Below are 15,066 nucleotides of genomic sequence, written 5' to 3' on the forward strand. Positions count from 1 at the left end.
TGGATTATTAGATGGATTTTAAAGGATAATTAAAGGTAAGATACTAGTTCTTACGTGTTTTGATTTTTGAAATTGTACTTTTGTCGTTCCCTGTTCTCGGGGAAATGATTTTAACATGGGCGCCATTGATGCATCGGATCACACACGGCATACCCATAACATTATATAAAAACACGAACTGGGCGTCGTTAAATTCGTCGTCCGAAGTCGGAAAACGTATTGCCCTGTATATTTTGTCAAATAAAGTGTCAGTCGCTGCAATTGTCTGTTTACTCGTCAAAATTGTCAAGGTCTTCGATAGCTAAAGAAACTTCAGCGTACAGTTTATTTAGTATTGACAGACCTGTACAAAGTCGCGCCAGTCAAAAATCATTAAAAGCGACATTTAAAGTTATGGTAGCCAGAAATAGGTCGTCGATGGTGTACATGTATGTTGACATCGACAGCATTTTGTCAGGAGCATTCGCCGCCATATTGGATTTTGATCATTTTCTTTCGAAAATAAAATGAGTTATAGTAAAGTAAAATCTTCTTTTTGCGGTCGTAAAGTGTTAAAATTCGCATACTGCGTAAAATTGAATGTAGGCATATGGTGTTATTTTTACTTGTTTCACAGTTTGTTTGTGAATTTTTAAAGACTATTTTGCGTACCAGAACAAATACATGTATATCACTACGCATGGTTACATTTGTTAGATTTTAAGCGCTTTTATGACTGAATTTAAATTATTGTTAAGGTTATTAGATCGATTTATGTTAAATGTCACGTTGAAAAAATCAAATGGGATAAATAGAATACTAGGATTAGCGTTGAATACAGAGAAGCTTATGTTGCTCGGCTCGAACACCGAAAGCGCTCGCCAAGGCTCGCGCTTCCGGCGTTCTAAGCCTCGCAACATAAACTTCTCTGTATTCAACGCTAACCTAGTATTCTCTATTTCCACGGTGCCTATACCACATGACTTTTTAAGATCTGTGTGGGGAGTAAAATATCAACAAAAGCGCGACGAAGGTAAGATTTTTAAGGATAACTTTTTTAATATGTCACCATTTTTAATGGGATAAAGTGGAGAGCCCGCTAATTTATGAGAGTTTTCTATAGGTATCATGATTTTATAAAACAAATAAGTATTTTTTCAGTAAAGTGCAACCGCGCGTTTGAACTGTTAGAAAAAGGTAGGATCAGTGTGGTATTATTTTTTTCAATTTTTGATATTATATTTGCTTTAAGGTATGGCTCAATGCTCCGAATGCAGAAAAATGTCGAAGACCAGAGCTAGATTATTGCGCCACATTAGGGGACACGCTAACTCTGGAAACTATAACTGCTGTGGGAAAGCATTTTAGGTAAGATTAAACACCTTAAAAATAGTTACATTTTTATACAGTTATGCTTACAAACAGATGGACGGATTTTCTTGAAACAACACAAATATACAATATATCTCATCTCTCAGGTTATCATATATTTTTAAATAACTCAATAATCGTCAAATCGTTTGTTATTTAAAACTAACGAACGCGTGTCCTCAGATACTAACATTTTTGAAATAGCGTGTTTACGCATTGAAATGTCACGTGAAAAAAATATGTTGTTTTTTCTCAGGATGCCTACAATCTTAGAAGGCTTCAACGAACAAAGGACCCCAATGTCACGTGTGTGTACAGTGCGACAGGAGCTTTGCGGACAAGTACCTACTCGTGGCTAGAGAGAAAAGTGCAAAAAGAGGGTTTGGTGAAATGTTACCAGTGTGGGTTGGCAGTTAGGAGTGAGAATGACCTCAGAGAGCACGTCAATACCCACATGCATGACAAGTGTTACAGTAGTGAGGAGTGTTTCAAAACGTACAAACGCAAAACAAACCTTTCTCGATACGTGAGGACTTCACATAAATCCGTGAATAATGATTAAAAATCATAATAGTTTACAGTTTGTCTGTGTAACTTCATTATCGTTTTACGTTATTTTATTCGTTGTTTTACTTTTACTTTACTTTTCAAAATGATTCTAAAGTTATCCGAATTTGATTAATTTTTAGGTTTCGTTTAGTTCGTTTGTGTGCTTGAAATCATCTCAAATAATTGTGCAATATTTTGGATTCACGTTATTCATTAATATATCGCATCTGTGATTTGTATTATCGAATCTGTGATTCTTTTTTAATTATAACTTGATTAAAGTTTTGCGATGTTTTTTCGTTGGTTTCAATTTTAAAAACCGCTGTCACGAGCTAGTTCGATAATCATAAGCAGCCAGGGTTTCTAATACTAGGGATTTTCACGATTGCTTTACATAATTAACTGCCTGCTTATACTCTAGGCCGTGGTAATTGACAGTAAACAATGTATGCAATGTGGTTGTGTATACAATACAATACTCCTTAATTCGAAATACGTCTTGACATTCTTCAGAGCTGCATCCATCCACAACAAAAGAGGAGAATCGTACATATATAATAATATAATATTTATTCATTTACTTTTTATATTCTCTTCAAAATAATTAACGCTAAAGATAAGCATACATTTGTTACACTGAATACAACGACATAATTTATAACATGACATTATCACCAACACATGGCGAATGATTGTCAATATCTATGCTATGTAATAAACTAATGCTGCAATATAAATTCTATATATGAAATAAAACACACAAACACACACATATATATATGTTTCTACTATGACCAGTATTTTGTTTTTAATAAACATACCGTTTACCTTAAACTTTAAATAACAACAAAATGACAAGCCAATACGTCTGGTGTATTCTATTTTATCAGCTTGTATTCCAAATTTGATTTTAAAACATACGTATTACTCCGGAAAGAACATGCCTTTGCTTTTTGTCAACCTGTGTAATATTTGACATAATTTTTATTGCAGAATTTGTGTCAGAATAAAAATGTCCATTGTGTTCGTCTATCCGCATTCTTATTGTTGGCAACAGTTTGCTATCGTTTCGTCTCGCCCGCGCCCACCTTACTCCTCGTGTCTCCTTCTGTATAGCATTCCTGCCTCGTGAAACTGTTTCCTTTGTTTTTTCTTCCCTTAACCCTTGTCCGCTCACTAGTGCCAAATAGGTGATTACTGAAATGAATGAATTTTTAAATAATAATAATAGATCTACTACTACTACTATTACTACTACTACTAGTAGTAGTAATAGTTGTTGTTGTAGTAGTAGTAGTAGTAGTAGTAGTAGTAGTAGTAGTAGTAGTAGTAGTAGTAGTAGTAGTAGCAGTAGTATTAGTAGTAGTAGCAGAAGTAGTAGTAATAGTAGTAGTAGTAGTAGTAGTAGCAGTAGTAGTAGTAGTAGTAGTAATTGTTGTATTGAAATAATTGAAATTAATCAAAATATATATATATTGTCGTTATTATCTCAATTTATCCATAAATTGTAGAAACACGGATACCACACAGATCCTTCTAAACACGTATACCACACATATCATAATACTGTTAGAATATTTTTCTTGATTTTGTTTTCATAAATATATGAAAGAAACCTGAAAAAAGAATGCAAAATGATATAGTGTAAGCTCCGCCCATAAAGTTTATTGCTTTATTTCACGAGAGGTGATGTTTCTGTGTCATAATAAAATAATGTCCCCACACTGATCCTACCTTTTTCTAACCGTTCAAACGCGCGGTTGCACTTTACTGAAACAATATTCATTTGTTTTACAAAATCATGATACCTATAGAAAACTCTCATGAATGAGCGGGCTCTCCACTTTATCCCATTGAAAATGATGACATATTAAAAAAGTTATCCTTAAAAATCTTACCTTTGTCGTGCTTTTGTTGACATTTAACTCCCCACACAGATCTTAAAAAGGCACGTGGTATAGGCACCGTGATTTCTGCCGAGACGATAAACTGCATTGCTATTATATCAATACTTTTATGTTAAATTATGGGCTTTTCTGACGAATATGATCATTATGAAGATGAAGATGAACTGCATGACATTAGACCGTATATGTACAGTGCACGCCATTTAATCGATTTAAAAATCCCAATTAGACCAGACTCCTTTTCCAAAAATGGCTGGAAAAAGCCCCAAAATGTTCGTTATTAGATTTTTCATCATCTATTTAAATAATTGTATTCTTTCTTTGTTAATAAATGCAAGTGACAGAAATCGTATTATTGTAACACATAATTTAACTTATAACAATAATTCTGATCAGTTGCACCCATCGATGTAATTACATCGATGCTCTAACTGTTCATGGTGATTAATGGCATAAGGCGTAACGCTAAATTATTGCAAATATGTTGATTCCGCATTTAAAACATCTCTGATATTATTGGTAGGGGGCTGGAAGCTTTGACCACACTTGAGTAGGTAGGTGCACTCATATAGTCATCTTCATGATGAGTTCTGAAAATAGAAAAGAGAGAGTATTAAGAAATGTAAAATTCAGTTGAATTAACTACGCAAACATTTTATTTCAAAATATACATTTATACTGTTGGTCTCATCAATATTTCAATAACCATATTTTATCAGAGCTTATATAATGCGTGATAAATGTTTATGTTAATAGTTTAAAATGCAAAAGCTGAAAAAAGTGCACAAAATGTTTGATAAAGTTCGATAATTTTAATAAAATGTATATCTACAAGGTGTATATAGAGGAAATCAGGCATATATCATTGTATGGGCTTTATTTTTTTTATATATTTATATTACTAGCAGTATAAAGAAAAATTTTAATAAATTCAAACTCATTTTTTTGTTGTTCTTTCATTTCAAAATTTAAGAGTTAAACATATAACATACTGACTAAACTTAGCGCAACAAACGGGTTATAATCAAAATTATTTTTTATATAAATTCTTACCTTAGACTCAACAACTTTGGCTCCGAGTCTGACTCTGTGTTTGTTTTTTTGTTTTTTTGATGGACCAAAAAGTTCATCCATCGGGCATCATTGTTAGGAAGACAATGCCGTGAAACGCTGTATTATATACCGCAAGTGACGTCTCCTTGTTTAACGTTCCCATCTGACAATGCATTGTTAATTGGTATACTTTCCATCAAAACCATGTTCGAGATCATCCAGACGATTATTAAGTGTAAATGACCGACGCTCACTGTTATCCAGACGCTTAAGATCTACTGCCAAAAAGAGCGCATATCGCACTCAAGAGATTGTTGCTATGGTGATAATGGAGTGTTAACGTACAACAGATGCTCCCCCCCCCCTGTTGATAGTTAAAACTATGGTTGATAGGGGCACTCCCTCTGTCGGACACCGTGGAAATCGGAACATCTGGCTAAGTTGGTTTCACAAAAATACGTCCACGAAAACAGAAGGCTTAAGCGGCTGGGGGGGGGGGGCACGTGCCCCTCGTGCCCCCTCCCCACCAGGGTAAAACCGTGCCTGCCGGGTATCATGGACTAAAAACAGAAGGACGGACAACGTAAATAAGACATCCTTCCATTTGGAGGCATACACATCCATCTTTATTGTACATGAAATGTTGAGGACTAATTTCCTAAAATTTGCAATATTGCCTAAAATTGTTACCTTGATTTAAGATAAATTTCTGACTTATCATTCCAATTATATTTGCCAAGTAATTAAAAAACCCATAACTGCTGGACAAATACTTTGCTCTACACCAGAGACACAGATAACTGTTATCTACGTCTCTGTCTACACACATAAGAACAGAACAGGTATTTTATTTGCGACTTAAGTATATACAGCTCATCGTAAAAAAATCACAATAAATCTATCATAAATAATCATGCGTCTAAATAACAACAAATAACTTTGTGCATTCTTTGTAATATATTATTTGAATGAGAATGTAATTTTGTAAGAGAAGGCTCTATTATATATTATTTTTAAGCATAGGTAAGTGAATATTCAAAAACCGTTATTGATTGAAAAAAAAACACTGTCAGATATTCTTTACAAAAGTTCAATTAAAAAAGATAATCTCTCATAAAACTATATATTTTCGGCTCTAAGTTTAAATGCTTTCATGCGCAAATTAGCTAGACGTATCATTATAGATTATCTGGTTTCATTCAACAATTGCAAATAATAACACATACTTGGTCTACTTCTGTAAACATCAGCTATATGTGTGTTACTTATACTGGGGTCTGTATGCGCAAAATGTTGACTTATTTATCATTATTATTATTATAGGATACTTGACTAATATTTCCTCAAGTCAAGAGATTGTCTTTTTTCTTCAAAAAAATAATTTATATTTGTCGCACTTTCTTCAGGCTAATCTGGGAGGTTGGGCTGAGACGGGTTTGTGGTGGTACCGAAGGCTATAGACGCGCCTCATCTCTATCTCCCGGTGCAGCTGTAGACTTGCATTTATTTTTTAAAGTTTGTTGTGAGCTCCCGCGGTGAATGCCCGTGTATGAACTAAGGGAGCACACAGGAAGCGATTTTTTGTATATTTTCCTAGTAATAACAGTATTTACTATTTTTTTATATACATTTTCACGTAGGTGTGTGACATATTTTATTTCTTATTAATTATAAACTAGACTTGAATTGCTTTATTAATCTTCTAAATGTTACTTAAATATTTAATAGCAAATATGCGTGCAGACGCAGTGAAAGACTGTTTTTAAAATATTACTTCATTTTAAGCGTGCAGACGCTATGTGAAAGACTGTTAATAATAAATTATTATTTGGTGTATTCAATACATCTTAAATAAGATTCTCTTCATTAAATAGTCATCTAGTTTTGTATATTTGCATTTAAATGCTTTTAGCGGGTACCTGGGGCACTCTACACCCCAGGGTTTTATTTAATAAAATTGTATGAAAAAGAAAAATCTTACCTCTGTCCGTTGGACGGAGTTACTCGGGCTCTATGAGCCCACCATCATCGGGTACTGGTCGTGGTACCCCGATGTCTTTCGTGTATTCTTCTCACACCACTTTCTTTTCTACGTACATTCTCACTTTCTATGCGCCCTTCTTCCTACTAGCTCACGTGTTTGTTACGTTTTCTGTCTCTCTTTTCCTTTCTCTGTCTCACATTTTTCCTTTCTACTGTAACTCTTCTGGCTTCTCACTTTATTCCAGCTCCCTTCTTGAAATCCTTTGTTGCTCTATTCTCACTCCACCAGCTGAGCCTCACGTCTTTCCGTCACTCATTCAATAGTCCCGTTCTCTACCCTATTTAAACATTCTACTCTCTCTCCTCAAGACTTCTCGCCTCATAAAAACCCATATCTTCATCAATCAAAACACAGCAATTGTGTGTGCTTAATAATATATTTTTTTACTGCACGCTACATTTTACATTTCCAATTTGGTAAATAATAACAAACATCACAATTTGTTTGTGCATTATTCATATTACACACAGTATACACGTGCTATATGGTATGTAAGGCTTTGATTTACCATTACGATACATCACCAGACGGATACAGGGACTTTTAATGCAGATTAATACATTTCTTGAAGTGTAAAAGCATATTCCAAGCAAACTATTAAAGATAGAATCATTTTAACGGATACTGAACATTGGCAAAATTGTAACATAAGATACATACCACTATTATTAACGGGACTTGTTCACAGAGGTTGTTTATGTTGGAAGTATTCGTGATCACAATACATGTTGTACTTTCATGGAAATGGTTCACTAATGAACGTATGGCACTTCACAAATTACTTCGCGTGGATTCAAAAAGTGAAAGTATACATTACATGTATATATAAACCGGTGAACGAAGAAATCGTATGACAATAAAATAACCAGCGTTTGTTCCGTACAAATAGGTACATTAACAGAATACGTTTACAAATCACATTGAACTTGGTGTACGTAAAATAATATACATGTATGTTATAACGCCGAGTGGTTGCGCGTTTTAAAATACGCAAATAAGATTTATTTATTAGTGCAAAACTAGTGAGTGAGGCAGGCAAGTTGTATAAAACTTGTTAACTTCAAAAGAAGGTATTTACACACCTGTATAATGAATGGTAAAGGACAAACTGACGATTGTTAACATGTACTTATGGTAAGCCTATTACAAAAGAATACACATTATGCTGTGGATGGTTCATTACAAGGCATGTTTACTCTTTAAAAGTCATTTCTGTCAAAGACCTATAGAATACATGTTATCTATAGGTCTTTGTTTCTGTTTACTTTTTTGAAGACATGTTTTTAGTTAATGAAACACGTTTTTAGTTTTTTCTCGACCTTTTTACTCAAGGAAAGAATTGCTGTTCACCAAGAAATCACTCTTTTGTTTAAAATTGGAGATTACAGCGGGGAACTTGCACGAGTGCGGGTTACAATCAATTAACAAGTAGACAGAAAAAGAACGTTAAAAAACAATGAACTTTGATTCGTGTCAAATTTGTCTCATACATCTCGTGACACTTTTTCATTTCTCAAATGCATTCAAATAAGAGTGCTATTTAAGAAAATGTATGGTTACTGGGGTCTGTATGCGCAAAATGTTGACTTATTTATAAACTTACGTTTAAGGTTTTACATTAAATTACATTATAATTTGTATAAGTATATTTTGACTTAGCTTTGTGGTCAGCCTTAGGGGAGGGGGGGGGGGGTAGGCACGTGCTTTTAGTGCGTGCTCCCGCGGTAAAACCTGTCCTATAGCATGAGCGTACAAATCGGCACATGACTCATTAAGGATAGAAAATAAAATTTAAATAGCACAATAACTAGAATAATGATGATAAGCATATGTACACCACACCAAGTACGATAAACACATAAAACGACCGGCATGACAGTACGGTCATTTTGAGACCTTGGCCAGCATTTTATACCCTGGCGTTGTCGTTCTATGGCGTCGTCACTATAAAGCCCCATCTCGGCCTATATTTTATATATGCATTATGCATAAATGTCCGATTGAGTCATTCGAAATGTCGTCACGGTTTCGTCAAATACGCACATACAATTGACCGGTATGCACATACGGACCCGTGTAGGTGTGCCACTCTCGAACCTGTGAAAACAGTTCGAATCTCAGTTTTTATGCCATTCATATATGCCGGCTCCCATGTAAACAAGCACGCACTTTCGCATACTGCACGAAAAAGCGTTCAATATTGACGGAAGGTCAGGGTGGAGCCACGACCGGCATGACATTACGGTCATTTTGAGACCTTGGCCAGCATACCCTGGCGTTGTTGTTCTATTGCGTCAGCTCGATAAAGCCCCATCTCGGCCTATATGTGATATATGCATTATGCATGAATGGCCGATTGAGTCATTCGAAATGGGTTCACGGATTCGTCAAATGCGCACCTACAATTGACCGGTATGCACACGGACCCGTGTAAGTATGCCACTCGCGAATCTGTGACGACATTTCGAATCTCAATGTTTATGCCATTCATATAATGAACTTGATGTACGTAAAATAATAGATGTTATAACGCCGAGTGGTTTCGCGTTTTCAAATACGCAAATAAGATGTATTTATTAGTGCAAAACTAGTGAGTGAGGCAGGCAATTTGTATAAAACTTGTTAACTTCAAAAGAAGGTATTTATACATCTGTATAATGGTAAAGGACAAACTGACGATTGTTAAAATGTACTTATGATAGCATATTACAAAAGAATACGCATTATGCTGTGGATGGTTCATTACATTGCATGTATACTCTTTTAAAGTCATCCCGATTCACTTTTTTGAAAACATGTTTTAGTTAATGATACTCGTTTTAGTCTTTTCTCGACCTTTTTTCTCGGGGAAAGAATTGCTGGTCACCAAGTACTCCTATAAATATGAGGTCGATTTACGATAAGCGGGGTAGAGAATACCCTTCCGTCCACACAACACAAATGGAAAATACACAAAGCCACACCTGAACAATGGAACAACTTTAAAACTCAGTGTAATAATGAGTTCCTTCCTAATGTAGATAATACTGACACCAACTCTTACTTTAAATCCTATATAACAAAACTTAAAACTGCGCTTGATAACTCAATCCCTGTAAGCAAAACACCTAAAAAACTCAAACGGTCTGTACCATGGTGGAATCAAGAATGCACAGACGCCATTAAATATCGTGAAAAATGTAGGAGAAAATGTATCCGAATCAGAACCGGACCTAAGTATGACAAATATAGGGAAGCCCGCAAAAGTGCTAAACAAGTATTAAAAAAGGCAAAATTAGAAAGCTGGAACGAATTCTGTAATAATCTCTCACATAAAACAACTAGCAAAGATCTATGGGATCAAGTTAAGCGCATGCAAGGCAGACCCCCTACTAATACACCTATCTTTCGGGTTAACAACGAAGTTCTTGTATCTAACGCTGATAAAGCTTCTGCCCTGGTACAACATTATCAAAAAGTAAGCAGTGACGAAGGATACTCTGAAACGTTTATTGCAAAGAAAATTAAAACAAAAAATGAATTTCCTGTCTGGTTACAATCTCTTACCGAGGAAAAAACTCACAAGTACAATGCTCCTTTTAGCCTGTTCGAGCTCGAATCAGCTCTCCTTACATGCAAAAACGGCGCGCCGGGCGACGATTACATCCATTATAAGATACTTAAACAACTTCCACTCTCGGGGAAACAAGAATTACTTGCCCTTTATAATAAATCATGGTCTGAAGGTACTCTTCCTGATGAATGGCACGAGGCCACAATAATTCCGATCCTTAAAATCAATAAGCCTAAAGACTCTCCAGCCTCATATCGGCCGATCTCTTTAACCTCTACGTTCACCAAACTAATGCAGAAAATGATAAAACCGAGACTCTGCGCGTATCTAGAAAAACATAACAAAATCTCAGAAGTCCAATCGGGCTGTAGATCTAACCACTCTTGCGAAGATCATTTAGTACGCCTTGAAGCTGATATTAAAAGAGCCCAAAATCTCGGTCAAACCGTAGCAGCCGTATTTTTAGACCTCACAGCCGCATTCGATAAACTATGGAACGAAAACGCCATTAAAACACTTAATACGTTAGGAATAGAGGGTAATATGCTCAACTGGCTTGCAGCTTTTCTTACAACGCGTAAAATAAAAGTGAGACTGCATGACGCGACATCAGAATCAGTTGAGACTATAAACGGCTGTCCCCAAGGTAGTGTCCTATCTCCAATATTATTTTCCGTGACTATGAACACCCTAGACAGAGAAATTAAGGCACATAATTCACAAAATAACACTGATCTAATCAATTTATCACTTTTTGTAGACGATAGTGCAATATGGACCACATCTAAATCACCGAATCTAGCAATTACTAAAATCCAAAAAGCCCTAACTGCAATAGAAAACTGGAGCGCATCGTATGGCTTCCAAATAAATCCCACAAAAACCCAAGCAATCTTATTCCCTGCCAGTGCACAAAAAGTAGCGGCAAATGCACGTAAAGCAACTCGATCTAAGAAAACCCCTAACCCCCCACAACTTACTCTATGTGGTGCTCCTCTTCCGCTTCTTGACAACATTACTTTTTTGGGTATGACATTTGACAAATATTTAACATGGAAAGACCACATCCTTAAACTAGTTGTACGCTGCCAAAAGGACCTCAACTTTCTAAAATGCATCCAAAGAAACAACTGGGGTACGGATAAAAAAGCCCTTATGCGTATTTATAAAGCCACTATCTGGGCAAAAATAAACTACGGAAGCATTGCGTACAATTCAGCCAGTGAAACATTACTCAATAAATTACAAGTAATCCAAAATACGGCACTTAAAATTATAACTGGTACACGTAAATCTACAAGCACCGTTCTGCTGCACGCCGAATGTGGAATGATAGAACTGGGTCAACAAAGGCAAATTAACCAACTAAAATACCGCGCGCGCACGCTATCTATGGGACCACACCTCCCAATTAACCTTAGTGTTACTGAAGACCCGGCCTACCAAAAAAAGAAAAAGAAGAGTGGTCTCCCGTACGCGCAGAACGTGCTCGAGCTAGGCAAATATTATGAGACTATTGACATTAAAACTCAGGAACCTACATACTTTAGCTTAAGAAATCTATCAAAACCAAATATTGACTTACATCTAACAACATTAATTAAAAAATCCGACCACGACCCAAACAGTGGCTCTATAGCTCAAAACTATGTAACAGATAAATATGGGGATTACACCCAGATTTTCACTGACGGTAGCAAAAATGAGGAACTTGAAATAGCAGGCGCGGCTTTTGTAGTGTATCAACCCAAAAATGTCATTATACATCAGTGCAAGGTAAAATACAATAAAGAACTGTCTATATTTGCTTGCGAACTAGCTATAATAAACAGCGCCATAAAGTGGCTTAATAAACTTGAAACCCACGAACGCTCAAACTACGCGATATTAACCGATTCTCTCAGCGCCTTACAAGCACTTAATGCAGGATCATCGAAAACGCGTCCCGACCTTATATGTGCAACATTAAAGGGAATCACAAAACTAGCAAACAACAATATCACTCTCCAATTCGTATGGATCCCGAGTCACGTAGGCATTCCGGGTAACGAACACGCTGACCAACTTGCCAGAATAGGTTCCCATGAAGGTCTACCCTCTGATTTAAAGCCTAGCGCGCGCGAACTAATTGCAATCATAAACCAAAAAGGGTATAATGAACAGGATCACAAATGGTCAATTTACTGCGCCGATCATAATTTACCGATATTAACCAACCCTAGCCATAAGATTAACATCTATAGTCCCATTAAAAGGGAGGACAGGGCTTACTCGCGCATGCGCCTAAGGGTGACTAGATTGCACGGCGACTATTACAAAACTGTCCTCTGCCCCCAGTGCAACATTCATAACACGTTTGAACATCTTTTCTTTATATGCCCTAAACACGCTGAACAGAGACTAGAACTAAGTGCAGGGGTAATAGCGGCCTACAAAAACCCACTTATCATTAATCGCGACTCACTGTTGATGCCTCCAAGCGGAATCGCTCCTGTTGTGCGACTGCACGTGTTAAAATTTTTGCGCGACACGGGCTACTTAGATAAAATATAATATTCCGTTTGACTATTAGCGGTAGATAGAAATAACAACACATACCGTCAGTTATATACTGCTTTATTTATTCAAATTAATAATAGCAATCTTATGTACTAATGACGGGCGGGACTCGGACGATGGTCACTTCGGTGTGCACCATATGGCCACTCGTCTGGGCCCGAACTGAACCTAACCCTATTATCCCGGCCCTATAGGAAAATTAAAATAAATAAATAAATAAAAACTCAGATCAATAATGGCAACTTTATGTACTAATGACGGGTGGGTCTCGGACGATGGTCACTCCGGTGTTGTCCATATGGCCACTCGTCTGCGCCCGGCTCGAACTTATATACTATTATTAATTAATTTGGTTCTAAAACTGTACCGTAAAACAATCCATGATATATGTAATTTTAAAGATTCCAATTAATAATGACTTATGACAAGAGGTAAATTGCATCAACAAATAAATAGATATAGAAACACTGCATGTAATGTGCACGCCGAGAACCTGTAATTGTATTTGGGGTCCAATTGTACTTTGGATTGGTAGTACATTACAATGCAGTGTCCAATAACACCTTGTTGACGTCAATACATAAATAAACAATACTATAAACAAGGCAAAGATGAGGGAGCTGTCTATAACGAACGTTCGCGGTTTCCTCGTCTGCGCTTTATGATATATAGGAAAATTACACCAATAAATAAATAGATAAAGACTAATAATACTAAAACGACGGAAGGGTACGTCCCCCCCCCCCCCCAATACATATGTCACTTGGCCCCTTTCGACCACTATGGATAAGCTCTAAGCCTTCTTTTACAACCAAATAGCGCTCTAGGTAACAAAACCCAGGGTTCCGCGAGACCCTCGCTTTCCTTCTCTTAAGCTGTAATCAGCAACAACGACGAAGGTAGGGGACACAGACAACATACTTCCACGCAGGATCGGAAGACGCAGTAAGTGCGTACGTGGGCAAATTTACCCACAGTGCAACCCCTATAGGTGTAAATATTGTTGTAATTAAATGTGATTAGTTAACATTTTCCCCATATGTACAAGACTTAAACATGTTGAGTAGAGCGTGTCGGCTGGGCCAGAGGGCGCGCCTGAAGAGATATCTCTCGCCCGTGCACTCTGGCTCCGTTGACATGACATCCGTGCACTCTGGCCCCGTTGACATGACATACCGAACATGACAAAAATAAAAATAAAAAGAGAATGGTGACGGCATTTGTTGTTGTTGTTTCCCCTACTGTAGCGTAGGTGATGTTTTCTTGTAGAGTAGTGTAAGTTTTTTCCTTGCATGCCTGTGCCTTGTTACGTTTGACGTTGAATTGTAAACCATGTATTGCTAACCTGCACGTATTACCCTTGTCACTATGAGGATCAGATCGAATTAGAGGGATGGTCAGCATTAACATCCCAGATCTATTCCCTCCTGAACAAAATGCACTAATACATATAATAACCATCTGTGTAACCACTAGCAATGTAAACAGGAAGAAGAACGTGCGCGCTCTCTCTCTCTCTCTCAAAAACAAAAAAGGCGCGTGAAAATTGTCTCCCAAAGAAAGAAAGTGTAGAACCAGATATTGTCCTCCCTGCACCACCAACAACCAATCAGTCATCTCGGTCCAACCACACAAACGCAGCCCCTTTTCTACTATACTAAACTTCAAAACTATTCTGACCCTTGCAACACCATTAAACACCTGACAATAACCAACAGCACAACAGAGAGAGCCCATGTGAATTTACACCAAGACACAGGGCAATAGAGTAATATCTGTACTAATCTATGTTTATGTACTAACAAGTCCTCCGCGAGGGACGTTAAACGGGGGTGCAGTGTATCGGTGCTGTACACCGGGCACTTAAAAGAACCAGGGGCGCCTCTGGAATCGGGGCGCCCTCTGTATCCCGCTCGAACCCCCACTAACACCTCTTGGGGCGGAGAGCACAAAAATCACACACAAACTTTAAGGAATTAACATTAATGCCAATAAGGATAATGATAATCTAGAGATAATAGGAATACTGCAAAAACCATTTTGATAAAAGG

The 15,066-nt window shown here is 37.0% G+C and overlaps 2 long non-coding RNA genes across 3 annotated transcripts; one reads left to right on the forward strand and one right to left on the reverse strand.

The window, feature by feature from the left end:
- Positions 1–935: 935 nt before the first annotated feature.
- Positions 936–2,193, forward strand: LOC127841925 (uncharacterized). The gene is made up of 3 exons (XR_008031433.1): positions 936–1,012; positions 1,232–1,347; positions 1,607–2,193. It is a non-coding gene; the product is annotated as an uncharacterized LOC127841925 (long non-coding RNA).
- A 283-nt stretch (positions 2,194–2,476) lies between these two features.
- Positions 2,477–5,188, reverse strand: LOC127841924 (uncharacterized). 2 transcript variants are annotated; one of them, XR_008031431.1, is made up of 3 exons: positions 4,860–5,188; positions 3,634–4,396; positions 2,477–3,096 (listed from the first exon to the last, which is right to left on the reverse strand). It is a non-coding gene; the product is annotated as an uncharacterized LOC127841924 (long non-coding RNA). The 2 variants fall into 2 exon arrangements; XR_008031432.1 differs by having other exon boundaries at positions 3,798–4,396; positions 4,860–5,187.
- Positions 5,189–15,066: the final 9,878 nt, after the last annotated feature.

The sequence above is a fragment of the Dreissena polymorpha genome, chromosome 8, assembly GCF_020536995.1.
Source record: "Dreissena polymorpha isolate Duluth1 chromosome 8, UMN_Dpol_1.0, whole genome shotgun sequence".
In the NCBI taxonomy this organism is placed as follows: Eukaryota; Metazoa; Mollusca; class Bivalvia; order Myida; family Dreissenidae; genus Dreissena; species Dreissena polymorpha.